Raw genomic sequence first — 14,950 nt, 5'->3', positions numbered from 1 at the left:
GCGTGCAATTAAGTGTGTTGGTGCAGCAAGCCCCATAAAATCAGGAGGGGATTACACCACACACACACACACACACACACACACACACACACACACACACACACACACACACACACACACACAGAGCCCGTCAAAGCCCTTGAACCAAGAGGTGACCTGTGTCAGTTTCCCTTCCTGTTTGGGAGCTCTGAGCTTTGGGAGGTGTGTCCAGGCAGAGGACAGAGGATAGAAGACAAGCTTGGGGGCCGCTGGCCACCCAACCCGCCTGCTCGCTTTGCTCAGCCCCTGATCCGACGCGGACGCCTTCCCAACTATTTCCTTGCACGCAGGCCCTGCTTTCTGCAGAGCAGTCCAGATGCTGTTTATGCAACCTCTCCAGAATCTCAGTGTACTGTACTTTCTAAAGTGATTTGATTCAAAGGACTCATTCTTTAATTAAACTTCATTTAGCTGCCATCTGTCTGGGTTCAAAACGGCTTCGTGTTTTGCAACTCTAAATGAGAATTGTTATTGGATTTGTAAACACATCCACACACACACACACACAATCACAAAACACTTTCAAAAGTAATAAATGAGGACTGCGCGGAAGGAGTGTTAGGAGCTGCATCTTAAAACGTTCTAATTGCTGGGGAATGTATTCTGGTGGGTACATAATCATTTTATATACAAATCTTTGTATAAAAATCTGGTATCAATGGAAAAAAGCGAGATGATAGAAAGTGCCGGAATTATATCTGACTGAAAACAGTAATAAAGCAATAATCAGCGCAAGGACAAAGCGAGGGTGAGGCGCGCGGGGAAGGAGGGGCGACGATGTAGGGGTGGCGCTCTCACCGCACCTGCTCCTATGCTGCAGCCTCCCTCACCGCCCAGGTGCCTCCCTTCTGCAGAAAAAGAGGGTCATCCTAAGCTCCAGCGGCAGTAGCTTCACAACACCCCTGCCCACGTACCTTTTTTTTTTTTCCAAGAAGCCGAAGTTTTATTAATGGTAGTCTACTGGCCCCAAAGTGCAGGGTCCCCTCCCTCCCACCTGGCCCAGGAAAAGGTGAAAGAAAAGATGGAGAGGAATGATAGCCCCTCTTTTAAGCCTCATGTAGTGGTTCAATGAAAGGTGAATGCTTTGGGGGAAAATATTAACGGTTTTTCAGTAGGGAAACTGAGGTACAAAGAGATGAAGGAGCAAGGCTGGGGGCTGATGGTCTCTGGGCAGGCAGCTCTTAGGCTATAAGCACCATTCTTGTTGGCAACATTCTGGGTGATCGAGGTTTGAGGATACAGAAATGGGAATTGCATAGAAGTTGAGGTGTGGGTTAAAACAGGACCCCAGGGGCCGGCAAAGTGGCTTAGTTGGTTAAGAGTGCAAGCTCCCGGGCCTGCCGAGTGGCACATTGGTTAAGAACTGGCTTGGGACGCCAGAGGGCCCCGGTTTGGATCCCACATATGAGGGCCAGTGACACTGTCCTCTACAGCCAAGATGCTGAACAACAGCTCAACCTGGAACTGGGCTGCCATGAGTTGCCAGCGACAGCATAGGCTGCAGCCCCTGCTGCAGTGGGTTGCCATGGGCTACCATGTGTAGCCAGCAGCTAGCGTAAGCGGCCCTCAAGCCGCCATAAGCTGCAGTCCAGAATCCAGCGACTGATCTGCCTCGTCAGGGAAGAGCACAATGATGGTGCCAACTTAGGCCAGTGAAGCAATGTCCTCCACAACTAGACTGAAGAACAAAAAGACAGCAACTTGTCTGTTCCCCTTCCCCCAATTTCCCAGCGCTGTTCCCATCCCCCAATTCCCCAATAAAAAATAAAAAGAATAAATAAAAAGAATGCAAGCTCTGAGCAATAGGGTCGCCAGTTCGATTCCCACATGGGCCAGTGAGCTGCGCCTGAGATGAGCTGCCACTGAGCTACCAACAGATGGCAGGATTGCTCAGCTGGTGAGAGCACATGCTCCTAACAAGGTTGCCGGTTCGACTCCGCATGGGATGGTGGACTATGCCCACCCGTAACTAAGATTGAACACGGCACCTTGAACTGAGCGGCCACAAGCTACCAACGGTTGGCCAGATGGCGACTGGACTTGGAGCTGAGCTAGCTGCGCCCTCCACAACAAAGATTGAAGGATAACAACTTGGCTGTTCCCCTTCCCCAATTCCCCAACACTATTCCCCTTCCCACTAGTCCCCTTCTCCAATTGCCCAATAAAATATTTTTAAAAACAGGGGCCAGCCGAGAGGCTCAGTTGGTTAAGCGCTCGCTCAAGAGTGCGAGCTCTGAGCAATAGCGGTTCTATTCCTGGCCCAAGCTGAGTTACCACTGAGCTGCCAACAGGTGGCAGGATGGCTCAGCTAAAAAACAAACAAACAAAACAGGACCCCCAAAACCCCGAGACCCTGCACCATCTGGCCTCTGCCCCATGCTTCTCTATCTCCTCTTCAGAACAATCTCCACAGCACTGCCTTCTGTCACATGGGGCTGAGGGTCCTTGCATTTCCTCAAAACAGCCTCCTCTTTCCAACTTATATGGCAGCGCCTTCCGTTTTACCTTCCACTGACATGTCACTGAGTATCCCCTCCTCAAAAAGGCCTTTTCAGAACACCCATTCTAAAGCAGTTTCCCTCATAATTTTTAAAATTTCATCTCTTTTTTTTTTAAATCATGTTATTACTACCATGTGTAATACTTTCTTTTCTGCGGGGTTATTTTCTGGCTGGGTGCCCTGCTTGAGCTTTATGATGGCAGGCACGGCATCCATCTGCCCACTGTCATAGCCTAGCACCTACCACAGACATGGAACACGGGAGCTACTCACCAAATGTGAGTCACATGGATGTGAGAATCAACTACATCCATGTCCACAGGGAACAGAAAATGAGTGCTCCCTTAACTCGAAATCCTCCTTCCACGATGATTCCACAAGTCTTGCCCCAACCCTTACTCCCAGGATCCACGTATGGGAAAACCATGACTGGTGCCTCTGCCTGTTTTTCTACCATGAAAGCTTGCTTTATTTCTGATCAAGTGTTTCAACTCCAGAAGCCCTAGATTTCAACATCAATGTCCCCCGAGACAGCCCACCTAAGATGTAGGAAATGGGACCCAGGATAAACACTAGGTATGGAAGAAGCAAAGGAGGCTTCTACTGGAGGAACCAAAAACACTCCGCCTTGCTTACATTTTTGCAGGTAATTGTAAAAACAATTACTATGTACCTAACGTATACAACATCACGACCATTAGGCAAGACCTTTTCTGTACACTGTTAATCCTCACAGTCCTGCAAAGTGAATGTTATTTCTTCCTTTTACAGATGAAGAATCTGAGATTCAGAAAGATCGAGGGCTGTATCTGGGGTTACACAACCAGCAAAAATTAAGCCCCAAGCCAGGATTCAAAGCTAGGGCCTCTGACTCAAAGATTCAAGCCACGATGTCCATCCCAGGGTGGATCCTGCCTGCAACTGCCCTTCCCAGCAAGGCTGGAGAAGCAGTGGCAACTTCAGGTTGGGGGAGTTTCTCTTCTGATTTCCCCCGTGTTTGAAGAAAAGCGGTACATTGGAAAAGAAAATGAATGGATGCCAGCTAGTTCAAGTTTGCTCAGACCAGACACTACTCTCAGTCCACAGGAAAGGGACATCAGTGGGAAGCCAGAACTGGAAGGACCAGAGGAATACACACACACACACACACACACACACACACACACACACACANACACACACACACACACACACACACACACACACACACACACACACACACACTCACACTCACATGCACTCACATGCACTCACACACACACTCACACACACACACTCACACTCACATGCACGCACATACATACACATTCACACACACAACATAACACACTCACACATACACACACACTGTTAAAGGTGTTGCCACAATCCCTAATTACGGCACAGTGCTTGGCTCACAGTTATTAAGAAACTGGCGATTGAAAGTGATAACACAGCAGTGAGGCGCTGTGTTTACCCACAGCTCTGAGCATGCTCTGTCCACGCTTAAGCCTGGTTCTGCTGGCCTCTGGCTGTCCCAGGAGGAAGTCCACAGGCCTCACGTGGGCATTGGAGGCCCAGCCCCCAACAGCTCATTCCTGTATCTCCCAGTGTGCCTTGGATTCCAACCAAACCATGTCCTCACTGTTCTCAGAGCTTTCTGGAGCCTCCAATCCGCTGCCCAGGCCTTCGGCTGGCTGGCCCTTCCCCCGCCTTTTTTTTTTTTTTTTTGTCTGCCCTGCTTTATAATCCAGCAGAAGGATCCTCTCTGTGCAGACCCAGGAGGTGCTAGCCAAGCAGGTGCTCTCGGAGTATTTAACACAATGTGCTATTGTCCTCTGAAAAATAGCTTATTGATCACATGGCCTGAAACACAAGCTCCTAATATCTCCTAAATAACCCCCAGAAAAAAAAGGTCCTGTTTTTCTTCTCTGTGGCCTTCCAGACATTATGCTATACGAGCATCGAGGTATAGGCTGTCTTTGCTCAGGAAATCTGCCATTCCTCTTGAAGCCTCTTTTGTTAACCATGATGTACATTACATTCCCAGGACCTGTTTATTATATGACTGGAAGTTTGTAACTTCTGATCCTCTTCACCTGTTTCACCTACCCCCTACCTCACCCCACCCCATGAGTGGTTTTCCTGTGTTTTATTTTTAGATTCCACATAAAAGTGAAAGCACATGGTATTTGTCTTTCTCTAACTTATTTCACTTAACATAATGCCCTCAATGTCCATCCATATTCTCACAAACGACAGGATCTCTCTTATTTTTTATGGCTAAATAATATTCCACTGTGTATATGTACCACTTTTTCTTTACCCTTCATCCATCAATGGACACTTAGGTGTTTCTAGATCTTGGCTATTGTAAGTAACGCTGCAATGAAAATGAGGGTGCATATATCTTTTTAAGTTAGTGTTCTCATTTTCTTTGGATAGATACCCAGGAGTGAAATTGCTGGGTCATATGGTGGTTCTATTTTTAATATTTTGAGGGAACTCCATACTGTTTCCCACAGTGGCTGCACCAATTTACATTCCCACCAACAGTGCACAAGGGTTCCCTTTTCCCTACATCCTCACCAGCATTTGCTGTTTCTTGTCTTTTGATAATAACCATTCTAACAAGTGGGAAGTGACATCTCATTGTGGTTTTGATTTGCATTTCCCTGATGATTAGTGATGTTGAGCACCCTTCCATGTACTGTTGGCCATCTGTATGTCTATTCAGATCCTCTGCCCATTTTTAAATTGGATTGTTTGTTTTCTTGCTATTGAGTTGTATGAGTTCTTTATATATTTTGGATATTAAATACCACTTATCAGTTATGATTTGCAAATATCTTCTCCTATTCAGTAGGTTCTGGGAGCCTCGTGTTTTTTGGTCTCGGACACTTTGTCCTTCCCCGAAGCTCTCCCTGCTCTGCCATCCCATGAGGTCCTGCAGTTGATCAGCTGCAGTCCGGCTCTGCTCCCTTGGTTTCCGCCTCCTCCCTTCTCTCACTCTTGCTGCTGCCCCCACCTCCTACCAGAGGAGAAGCTCGTGGGACTCTGGGCAGGCTCACACACTGGCCTTGCCATGACAATAAGAGGCTTCCTCTTCTTTGGCTCTTGGGCACCATCACAGCCTAGGCACCTGGTTCCCAGGGCCCAAAGGAAGAGAATGGTTGGAGGTGAATCTTTGAAAGGGGGAGGGACATCAGAGGCTGGGGGAGTCACTTGCTGTGGCTTCAGTAAATTTGTGAGACTTGGCCCCTTGGTTTGGCTGTCAGGCCAGAAAGTGAAAGTGATCACAGTATCTCCCAAAAGGCCCATCAGAGAGACAATTCATCAGTTTATTTAGTCATTAAACAAGCATTCGTGAAGCATCTGCCGCATACTCTGCCAAGACTCTGTGCCCCATTTCTGATGGACAACAAGCAAATAAACAGCCAACACGTAACTACAAATGAAGACCAGAGCTGTGAAGAAAATGAACAAGGTATAGGGACCAAGACTAGGGCCTGCCAGGGAAGCCCTCTCTGCAGAGACAGGGTGAAGCTGAGTCCTGAAGGGACAGTAGGAGTCAGTGACGCAAAGGGCAGAAGGAAGGCAAACCCCTCCAGAGTGGTTGCAGCGCCTGCAGGCCCTGAGGTGGTGGGTGAGGAGGAGGCCTGCTTCTTTCTGTGAAGGCAAGTAGTGTGAAGGGGAGAGAGTCACCAGGCTGGAAAGGTGAGCAGAGGCAAAACTTCTCTCAGAGCACCCCAGGACATCGCCATCAAGGGGTAACAATCCAATTTATTATTATCATTCTTTAAATCAGCCTGGTTGCTGTGTGGAGAATATAAAGAACTCCTACAACTCAGCAACAACAAAAACACACAGCCCAACTAAGAAATGGGTGAAGGACTTTAGTAGTCATCTCTCCAAAGATAAAATACAGATGGCCAAGCAGTACATGAAAAGATGCTCAACATCATTAATTATTCAGGAAATACAAATAAAAATCACAGGGAGATGCCATGTCACACCCATTAGGATGGCTTCTATGAAAAATAAAGCAGGAAATAACAAGTGCTGGTGAGGTTATGGGGAAATGGGAACCTTCACCTTCATGCATTGCTGGTGGGAATGTAAAATGGCACCACTGTGGGAAACAAGTGGTTTTCCAAAAAGCTAAACATAATATTATCGTATGACTCAGTGTAATAGTGTGATATAATAATAAATATATAGTTTGGGCCAGCTGAGTAGCGAGTTGGTTAAGAGTTGGCTTGGGATGCCAGCTCTGAGCAGCAGGGCCCCGGTTCAGATCCCACATGGGCTAGTGACACTGTGCCCTCTACAGCTAAGATGGTGAACAACAGCTCGACCAGGAGCTGGGTTGCTGTGAGTTGCTGGTGATGGCGTAGGCTGCAGTGGGGCTGGCTGGCAGTTGGCGTGAGCTTTCAAGAGCTGCTGTGAGCCGCCATGAGCAGCCGTCCAATGGCCGGTGACCAATCTGCCTTAGCCTGGAAGAGCGCAATGATCACAATACCAACATGGGTCAGTTAAGCGATGTCCTCCACAACTAGACTAAAGAACAAAAGGACAGCAACTTGTCTGTTCCCCTTCCCCAATTCCCAACACTGTTCCCCTCCCCAATTCCCCAATAAGATATTAAAACAAAAAAAAAGAAATATATATTTTGGTCTTCACTTGCTTTCCTTGAACCAGCTTCCAAAGCCCTTGTTATTGCCTAAGTGATAAGAACAACAAAGGCATCATTTGTCATTCGTAACAAGCCCTTTCAACCATCCCTTAGTTTGTGTTAATGATGTGACTTTTGGACAGCACCTAAGGACGGAGGCTGGTTTCCAGGTGAACCAACCAGGGAAGTGGGGGGGTGGGGAAAGAGATTGAATTAATCACCAGTGGCCAGTGATTTAATCAGTTATGCATATGTAATGAAGCCACCATAAAAAACCCTACAGTACAGGTTCAGAGAGCTTCCAGGTTGGTGAACAAGAATACATCCGCATGCCAGGAGGGTGGCACATGTCAAACTCCATGGGGACAGAAGTCCCTGTGCTCTAGACCCTTCCTGACCTCACCTTATATACCTCTTCATCTGGTGAGGATGTGGGGAAATGGGAACCTTCATTTGTATCCCTTAATATCCTTTGTAATAAACCAGAAATCTAGTAAGTAAACTGTCTTTATGAGTTCTGTGAGCCACTCTAGCAAATGACTGAACCCAAGGAGGGGCTCATGGGAATCTCCAATTTATAACCAGTCTGTCAGCACAGGTGACAACCTGGACTTGCAATTGTATCTGAAGTGGGGGCAGTATTGTAGGACTGAATCCTTAACCTGTGTGATCTGAGGCTAGGTCTAGGTAGATAGTGTCAGAATTGAGTTAAATCATAGGATACCAGCTAGTGTCTGAGAATTGTTTGGTGTGGGAAGACCCTACATATTTGGTGACCAAAAATGTAGTGTGTTGTAGTAGAGGAGAAACACAGGAGAGTTTTTCCTTTTCTTTTTTTTTTTTTTAAGTTTTTAAATTTTTTTTTAAGGTTTTATTGGGGAATTGGGGGAGGGGAACAGCGCTGGGGAATCACGGAAGGGGAACAGACAAATTGCTGTCCTTTTGTTCTTCAGTCTAGTTGTGGAGGACGTTGCTTCACTGGCCCATGTTGGTATTATCATTGCACTCTTCCCGGGTGAGGCAGATCGGTTGCCGGATACTGGGTGGCCACTCACGGCGACTCTTAGCAGCTCAAGCCGGCTGCCAGCCACTCACGGCAGCCCAGCTCCAGGTCGAGCTGTTGTTCACCATCTTAGCTGTAGAGGGCACAGCATCACTGGCCCTCATGTGGGATCTGAACTGGGGCCCTGCTGCTCAGAGCTGGCATCCCAAGCCAACTCTTAACCAACACGCCACTCGGCCGGCCCTAAAGTTTTAAATTTTTTAATGAGGTCCAATTTATTGACTTTTTTTTTCTTTTATGGATTACGCTTTTGGTGTCTAGTCTATGAACTCTTTGCCTAGCCCTAGATCCCAAAGATTTTCTTCTATTTTTTTTTTAATTGGGGGATTGGGGGAGGGGAATAGGGTTAGGAGGGGGACCAGCCAAGTTGTTGTTCTTCAACCTTAGTTGTGGAGGGCACCAGTCACCATCTGGCTGCCCGTCAGCAGCTCGTGGCCTCTAAGCTCAAGGTGCTGTGTTATAATCTTAGTTGCTGGTGGGCGTAGCCACTATCCCATACGGGAGTCAAACCAGCAGCCTTGTTGTTAAGAGAGCACACTCTATCCACTGAGCTATCTGGGTGGCAGCTCAGCTCAAGGTGCCGAGTTCAATCTTAGTTGCAGGCAGGCGTAGCCCACCATCGAACAGGCAGTCTTGTTGTTAGGAGCACATGCTCTCACCAGCTGAGCCATCCTGCTACCTGTTGGCAGCTCAGCGGCAGCTCAGCTTAGACACAGCATCACTGGCCCATGTGGGAATCCAACTGGCGGCCCTGTTTCTCAGAGCTCGCGCTCTTCAGCTAACTCTTAACCAACTGAGCCACCTGGCCAGGCCAAGTTTTTCTTTTTCAGCCAGCAATTCTTCTCCAGGCACATACCCTGAAGAATTGAAAACAGGGACTCACACAGACACTTATGTGCCAATTTTCATTGGAGCGTTATTCACAATAGACAAAACTTGAAAAAAAACCAAGTGTCCACCAACAGATGAACTGATAAACAAAATGTGGTCTATCTCTACAGTGGAATATCAGTCACAACAAGGAATGAAGCTCTGACACATGCTACAACATGGGTGACTCTTAAACACATTATGCTGAGTGTAAGAAGTCAGACGCAAAAGGACAAATATTGTATGGTTCCACTTACATAAGGTATTTAGGAACAGGCAAATTCAGAGACAGAAAGTAGATTAGAGGTTACCAAAGGTTGGGAGGTATGGGGGAGGAAAAACTTTCCTCTGCCCTCAAGTTTCTTCTGGCTGATCTAATAAGCAGAGACAGGAGACAGATTAGCAAGAGAAAATAACCAAATTTAATTCATAGATAGGTATGGGAACCCCACATACATAAGAGTCAGAGACCCCACATGCACAAGAGGTTCAGTAGAAAGGGGGATTGAGATATGTAAGGCACCCTGAGCTGGCGGTGAGGTTAGGGGCCTTGGGGGCTTCAAAGGGTCATTGGGATGATAAGAAGAGCAGATGCTTAGTAAATACAAGTTTGCCTGCCCTACAGATGGGTCAAAAGAGGTTGTCTCTGATAATCTATTATTATGGGCAAGGCCCCTCATTCAAGTTCCAGGTAGTTAAGGGAGAGGTAGAAGTTTCTCTTGAGCCTGTGGCCAAAGTTGCCTTTAGCTCAAAACAATGTGCCTACCACAGAAGCACAGTTTGGGCTGACTTATTCTGAACCCCCACAGAAGGAAAGGGGGGAGGAACAGGGAGTTATTATTTAATGGGTACAGAGTTTCTGTTTGGGTGGACGAAAAGCTCTGGAAATAGCAGTGATGGTTACACACATTGTGAATGTACTTAATGCCACTGAACTGTTCACCTAAATAATAAATGTTATGTCATACATATACAGAGGGAACCAAAAACAGTATACACATTTTAAGAAAGGAAAACTGTATTAAAATTGTAATACTCAATATATATTGATAACAAAAGATGAATACAAGTCACATTTGACTTCTGCAATGACAAGAGGTGCTCAAAGTGGTTACCATCAGCATCCAGAAACTTCTGATTATGGCGAACTACTGCTTGAGCAACACTGACCACAGTGTCCACTTGTATATATTTTTTTGGCACCCCCGGTATTTTAAAATTTTAAAATAAAATAAAAAAATTTTTTAAAGCACTCTGAGCTGTGAGGAGAATGGTGGCTTCTAAATTACCCCCTTAATCATCAAAATCAAATTCCTTCCTTCCATTTTTCCTGCTATCCACGCATGCTGGATAAAGCAGGTAGTATTGACCATCCCATCCTCAGCCTGCCATTCAGAGACTCCCACTTTGGTCTCGTCGCTCCACCAAGTGATCTGAAGCCCCTGGATACTTATAGGTGAGTGTCTGGGAGACCCAAACTTGCCTCGACCCAACCCAACCCAGCTGGTCCAAGGAAAGCACGTCCCTCCAGGACACTTGACTGCTCATGAAGCTCACCGCCACCATCCTGGGGGGCTGCAGCAGAAAGGATGGCTGCATAGATGGCTTTCTTGTTGACAACGGCAGTGCCACTGCTGGGTATTGTGAGAAGTGCCATCGCCAATGCTACTCACAGTCAGACCCTGCAGATCCCAGAGCAGTCACTGGCACCAGGCAGAGGGCAGGTGCAGGGCCCAGTGGGGGCCGAGTAACTCCATTTAAAGGAAAGAAGCAGAAATTCTATCTCCCTGGATCACAGGGGTCCATTTCCGTGTCTGTATCCTCCACATGCCAACTGCTGGCCAGCTGCTCAAGGGCCCAGGAGTCCCGCTCCTCTCCCAGGCCTGAGTCTGGCACACAGAGGGGGCGTTCGGGACAAATGCCATGAATGGATGACTGCTGGAGGCCACAGACGCCAGCCGAGGAGCCAGGGAGGCTCAGCCATCGCCCAGAGTGACCCACAGGAAGTTGGTGGCTGAGCCAGGATTGACACCCCTCCCACCCTGGGCCTCTCTCCTGGGGCACCCTCTCTGGGCCCACAGGAGGTCCCTCGGCTCTCAGGCCCTCGGGGCAGCTGTGTGAGTCACAGGTGTGCTCTCTTCTGGGGATTTCTTTTCTTTTCTTTTGTGCTGTCTCCTCCTCCCCCTCTTTCCTCTCTGGGAAATCTGATTAGAACTCTGAAAGCTGAGCCATCTTAGGATCAGGTTGCCAGATTTAGCAAATAAAAATACAGGATGCCCAGTTAAATGTGAACTTCAGATAAATAACAAATAATCCTTTCATATATAAGTATGTTCCATGCAACATTTGGGACATAAAATACTAAAAAAATGTATTTGTTGTTCGTCTGAAATTCAAATTGAACTGGGCTTCCTGTATTTTTCTGGCAACCCTACCTTAGGAGCTGACTCTTATCTGTAAACAGAAGGCCTTTGAGTGGAGGGAGGAGAAAGAGGCACAACAGGCAGGCCCCATTCAGGAAAATGGCCGCCTCCCTTCATTGGCTCCCCCAGAACCTAGCTGGGCCCTGCTGAGCGGAGGCATCGAGGGACACAGTTCCTTCCATGGTGCACCCTTGAACAATCCCAGAGGCTCTCTGCTTGGTCCCAGCCTGAGCTTTCAAAAGGAGAAGCAATCCAAACACTTGCTGTAAGATGTTGAGAGAGAAATAAGGAAACTGCTCAGACAGCCAGATAGGACAGGAAGCCTCTGGCTGCCATAAGAGAGGAAATTGGAGCAGACAGGCAGTGGTGGGGAAGGCGGTCCAGGACCATAGCACTGTTGCCCCCACCCCCAACCCCTGGGCTGCACAGAGTGGGTGTCATGAAGGCCCCAGTAAGCAAAGAGCCGCTGACTAAGACGACAAATCATGAGCATATCAGCTGCACGACTGTTTGTGATTTGGGCTAAACACCTGGCTCCTGTGTGCCCTGGACCTGCTAATTGCATGAACAATGGGAATCGACTGCAAGCCCAGGCCTCTGGAGCAGGGAGGGTAACTGAGCCCTGATCCTGAAAGAACCCCTCTCTGGGGTGCGTGGGGCCAGCCTCATATGCCACAGCTGTGCTGGGTCACAGGTCAGGGCCCCTACATTGTACCCCCTTACCCTGGACCCCAGCTTCCCCTGGATACTTCCCTCCTCTGCCCCTCTGGGCCTCCAGGCCTGAGTGGGACTCTGATAGTCTCCTGCATGCCTGCAGTATTACGCCGATGGACTGGGGCCTGACCCTCCACATCAAGGTCTGTCGAATAACACTGAAGCTGGTGGCCCTGACTCAAACTGCAGAGCTCTGCGGAATCTTCCATCCCTGCCTGGCTCCCCCAACAACCTGCCCAGAATTTCCCAAGTCACTGGGGCCAAGCTTGCCTTGAGCCTGAACTGGCTGAGTAATCACAGGTAATTCCAGAATGCTGTATACATTTTTCTTTCTTCTTTTCTTTTTATAAGGTTTTTGGACACTATTATATTTTATCACGAAATTAATAAATGTTTGATATAACAACATAAACAACATAGAGTAAAAATAAAACCTTCATAATCTTTCCTTTGCCTTTAATCTTATCTCTTGCTATTAACCGTCAATCTTAATGGTGAGATATGTATCCTTCATCTTTAGGCTCATATAACTAATGAAACACATATACATGCACATGACTTTTCTCCCTTTTTCCCTTTCAATGAAAATGGGCCATAAGGTAGTCAGAACTGCAGTCAGCACCTAAACAGTGGCTTAAATAAGAAATGGGTTTGTTAGGTGATGCAAGTTGCTACTTGCTGCTAAGGCACATGCTCCATCTCCTCATGTTTCCCCATCCCAAGAGTGTGACCTTGGTCCCCATAGTCTCGTGATGGCGCTGCCCTCGAGGCACTAAGTCCATGTTCCAGTCAGGAAGAAGAGGAGGGAAGGCAAAAGACAACCGGCACATACCAGCTGACTGTGATTAAAAATGTCCATAATACACGTTACTAAAAAAAAAAAATAGTTTCCCATAATTCTTCCCTGTACAAGTCCACTTATATCTCATTAGCCAGAAATATGTCATTTGGTGGTGCCTAGCTGCAAGGGAAGCTGAGGAATCAAAATGTATGTATGTATGTATGTATGTATGTATGTATGTATTTATTTATTTATTTTAGTTTTTTTCGGGGGGAGGGTAATTGGGGGAGGGGAACAGACAAGTTGCTGTCCTTTTGTTCTTCAGTCTAGCTGTGGAGGACGTTGCTTCACTGTCCCATGTTGGTATTATCATATACTCACTCTTTCTGGGTGAGGCAGTCGCTCACCGGCCATTGGACAGCTGCTCATGGCAGCTCACAAAAGCTCACACCCTCTGCTGGCCAGCCCCACTGCAGCCGACACCGTCGCCGGCAACTCATGGCAGCCCAGCTCCAGGTCGAGCTGTTTATTGTTCACCATCTTAGCTGTAGAGGGCGCAGCATCACTGGCCCTCATGTGGGATCCAAACCGGGGCCCTGATGCTCAGAGCTGGTGTCCCAAGCCAACTCCTAACCAACGCACCACTCGGCCGGCCCCAAAATTTATTTTTGAAGCTGGGTACATGACCTGTGATTAAGGAAGAAGGGGAATACAGATAGTGAGGAGACACATTTAGCAATGCCTACCCCAGATACCATACATGTTACTCTATACCTTAGTATTTCTCCCCACATGATATGCCATGAGTCTTGACAGACTAACGCATATAGGTCTACCTCATTCCTATCAAAAACTGCACAATAGTCCCACAGAATGGTACCACCATAATTTATAATTATACCCAATATTTTTCTAAAATAAAGATAGTGGCAATAAATATCCTTGACGATACATTCTTTGGTGCTGGTACTTCTGTTTCTGCAGTTTAGATTTCCCCAAAGTGATTTACTGAATGAAAGAGTGTTGTAGCTATTGCTGTTATTTATTGCAATGGAAAAATGACCCTGAAACTTAATAGCTTAGAATAACAAACATTTACATTCTAATATAGATTCTGAAGGTCAGGAATCCAGGAGTAGCTTAGACAGATGGTTCTGGGTCAGAGTCTTCCAGGATGTTGCACTCAAGCTGTAGCTGGGCTGTAGTCATCTGATGGCTCAACTGGGGCAGGAGAATCTGCTTTCAAGCTCATTCACATAGCTGTTGGCAGACCTCAGTTCCTTGATGACTGTTGGACAGAGTCTTCAATTTTCCAGCACATGAGCCTCTCCACAGGACTGCCCACAACACGGCAGCATGCTTCCCCCAGAAAGAGTGATGCAAGAGAGAAAGTGAGCACCCAAGACAGAAGCCACAGTCTTTTTTTATAACCTAATGTCATCACTTCTGCCTTATATTGCTGATCACACAGACAAACCCTAGTACAATATGAAAGAAGGCTACACAAGGGTGTGAACACCAACAGGCGGGGAACATTGGGGGCCATATTCACCCAGTGGCTGGCTACCACAGGGGAGCACATATTCTTTTATATTTTATTTTTCTTTTCTTTTTTTTTTTTTTAGCTGAGCTATCCTGCCACCTGTTGGCAGCTCAGTGGCTGCTCAGCTTGGGCCAGGAATCAAACTGCTGTTGCTCAGAGCTTGCACTCTTGAGCGAGCTCTTAACCAACTGAGCCACTCGGCCGGCCCACTATATTTCGTTTTCCTTTTAAAAACTTAGGGCCGGGGGCCGGCCGAGTGGCGCAATGGTTAAGAACTCGCTTGGGATGCCAGAGGGCCCCGGTTCGGATCCCACATATGAGGGCCAGTGACACTGCCCTCTACAGCTAAGATGCTGAACAACA

This window comes from Hipposideros armiger, unplaced genomic scaffold, assembly GCF_001890085.2.
Source record: "Hipposideros armiger isolate ML-2016 unplaced genomic scaffold, ASM189008v1 scaffold_107, whole genome shotgun sequence".
In the NCBI taxonomy this organism is placed as follows: domain Eukaryota; kingdom Metazoa; phylum Chordata; class Mammalia; order Chiroptera; family Hipposideridae; genus Hipposideros; species Hipposideros armiger.
This window is presented reverse-complemented; position numbering follows the sequence as displayed.